The following is a 3240-nucleotide window of genomic DNA, read 5'->3' as shown; positions in this document are numbered from 1 at the left end:
TTACTCAGAATAGGGAAATGGTTTAGGATGGCTCGGGTCCAGATAACATGAACTGTCTGGGCATTCAGAGATCCTTCACTAGGCCACACGACTCCAAAAGGGCAAAGCAATTTCACAGGCCTGTAGTTTTCTAGGCAAAAGACAAAATATTTCTCTTTACCTGGAAACCTTTCTTCAAGTGATTTAACATGGACTTTGATGGTGTCTTGGCTCGCTACTCCTTCCATTTCAGATGTTTCCCCAATCAATAGAACTGATAGAAACACACAGTGACAGATAGATCAGAAGATAATAAAGACAAACAGAGGTAACAATACACAGTCCTAAGCCAGAGGGTCCAGTGTTGTCTCATGTAGGTCCCAGACACTGGAACTAGGACTGCATCAAGTTTTTCCTAAATGTTATATTCAGAAGAAGGCCAAACAAACTTATCACTGAAGTGACAGAGTCAGGTGACTTTCTGTAGTTTTCCATTTTAGGGTGGCTATATCAGGAGCCTCAGAGGCACCAGGTTTAGAGGTGGGAGACACTTGTGGGACATCAGAATATTTCATGATGAGTTCGATCGGTAGCGGGAGCAGAGAGAGGACCCCTGATAGCCCTGAGAACCCCACCACCGCCACAGGCCTAGTCACCATCACACCTGGAAGGAGCTACAGCTGTCGCCTTCAGCCCCATCACTGCAACCATGAGCAGCGAGGCCGAGACTCGTCCCCCCTCATGTCGTAGGGCTCCTCCACGCAATTTTCAGCAAAATTACCAGAATAGTGAAAGTGGGGAAAAGAAAGAGGGATCAGACAGCGCTCCTGAAAGCTATGCCCAACACCAGCCCTACCACAGGCAAAGGTTCCCACCTTACTACCTGCTGAGACCACAGTATTCCAACCCCCCTGTGCAAGGAGAAATGATGGAGGGTGCTGACAACCAGGGTGCAGGAGAGCAAGGTAGACCAGTGAGAGAGAATATGAATTGGGGTTACAGACCATGATTCCGAAGGGGCCCTCCTCGCCAAAGACAGCCTAAAGAGGATGGCAATGAAGAGGACAAAGAAAATCAAGGCGATGATAACCCAAGGTCAGCAGCCACTTCAACTTCGCAGAGAGAACCCTAAACCACAAGGTGGCAAAGAGACAAAAGCAGCTGATCCACCCTCTGAGAATTCCTCTGCTCCCTAGGCTGAGCAGGGCGTGGCTGAGTAAATGCGTGCTTACCATCTCTACCATCATCCGGTTTGGTCATCCAACAGGAAGAAATGAATATGAAATTCCAGCAATAAGAAATGAACAAAGATTGGAGCTGAAGACCTTAAGTGCTTGCTTTTTGCCTGCTGACCTGATAACATTAGAACTATCTGCATTATCTATGCAGCATGGGGTTTTAATTATTTTTACCTAAAGATGTCTCTTTTTGCTAATGATAAATGTGTCTTTTAAGAAAAAACAAAAGGCCTGGTTTTTCTCAATAGACCTTTAATAGTTTTAAAATTGTTTCATATCTGGTCAAGTTGAGATTTTTAAGAACTTCATTTTTAATTTGTAATAAAGTTTACAACTTGATTTTTAAAAAAATGTCAACAAACTGCAAGCACCTGTTAATAAAGGTCTTAAAAACATCTCATGATAAGCAGCCTCTAGAACTATCTATCTTCTGTACTATCCAGAGCAGAATCGAAGACCCCTGGTGTCCTGACATCTCAGTCTTCAGGGATGTCACTGGGGCCTCCAGAATGTTGTGAGGTAAGCCTACCAGAGACTACCACAGAGACACTTTTTTTTTTTGGTTGTTCTTTTTTTTTTTTTTTATTACATCTTTTCCTCAATTACATTTCCAATGCTATCCCAAAAGTCCCCCATACCCTCCCCCCTACTTCCCTACCCACCCATTCCCATTTTTTTTTGGCCCTGGCTTTCCCCTGTACTGGGGCATATAAAGTTTGCATGTCCAATGGGCCTCTCTTTCCAGTGATGGCCGAATAGGCCATCTTTTGATACATATGCAGCTAGAGTCAAGAGCTCCGGGGTACTGGTTAGTTCATAATGTTGTTCCACCCATAGGGTTTCGGATCCCTTCAGCTCCTTCGGTACTTTAAAACCAAAACAAAAGTCTTTATTGCTGACTGGCAGGTGTAGAGGAACTTGCTCACATCATGCATCATTGAGCCTTACAGCCCTTTGTGTTTTCTGAAAAGACAAAAAAAAATATGCCATGGTTGTCACATATCAGTTAACAAGAAGCATAAGTATAGAAGCCAAAAAAGAAAAGAACAAAAGGCCAACAAACAAAGTTAATACATTTAAGGGTTTTCCTGTAACTATGGACTATGTCTTTGATAGGCTATGTCTTTGTTCCCATTTTGGCAGGTGTTGGGGCATATGTTCTAGGTTTTAAGGTCAGAATGGTGCTGCTAACATAGTGTCAGTTGTACTAAAGTCTGGGGACCTCTTACAGTTGTTCACTTAATAGCTCATGAATTCAGATTCAGGAAACACTCAGGTTTGGCAAACATAGGAAAAGCAGCAGGATAGATGATCAACATATAAAATTAGTATCTTTTCTATGTAGCCCTTATATACTCACTGAACAAGAATTAATATAAATAATATAATTTATAATAAATACCAAAACAAAATACTTACAAATAAATTTAAACAGGGCAGTGAAAGACCTCCACAGTGAAAACCACAAAACACTGATGAAAGTAATTGAAGTAGACACAAAAAAGATGGAAAGACTTTCTGTGTTCCTGGATTGAAAGAATTAATCTTATTAAAGCGGCTGTACTGCCCTAAGCCATTTGCAGGCAAATATAATCCCCACTGAATTACCAATGGCTTAATCACATCCTTCACAGAACCAGAAAGAACAATTGTAAAGTTCACATGGAAGTACAAGATAGCCAAAGCAACTGAATGAAAAGAACAAAAGCTAAAGGAATCAAAAAATTCTTGATTTCAAACAATGTACTCCAGAGCCCCATTGGTAACTCGAAATAGTATCATTTGGGTATAGAAAGTCACATGGATTAGTAGAGCAGAGTACGGGATTGAGATATGAATTCTCACGTCCACAGCCAGCCTATTCTCAACAAAAAGCAAAGAATATACATTGCTGAAGTTTTCAAACAAATGGTGCTGAGAAAACTAATATACACATGCAGAAGGCAAAACAAACTTCTCTCTCATTCTCGATCATTCTTCTCAAGATGTACCAAAAACTCAGAGACTGAATGTTAAGACCTAA

At 41.2% G+C, this 3240-nt stretch overlaps 1 pseudogene; it reads left to right on the top strand.

Annotated features, from left to right (window-relative positions):
• The first annotated feature begins 688 nt into the window (after nt 1-688).
• Nucleotides 689-1199, top strand: LOC110295740 (Y-box-binding protein 1 pseudogene; annotated as a pseudogene).
• Nucleotides 1200-3240: the final 2041 nt, after the last annotated feature.

This window comes from Mus caroli, unplaced genomic scaffold (genome assembly GCF_978045245.1).
Source record: "Mus caroli unplaced genomic scaffold, Mus_caroli_1 scaffold_7, whole genome shotgun sequence".
NCBI lineage: Eukaryota > Metazoa > Chordata > Mammalia > Rodentia > Muridae > Mus > Mus caroli.
This window is presented reverse-complemented; position numbering and strand designations above follow the sequence as displayed.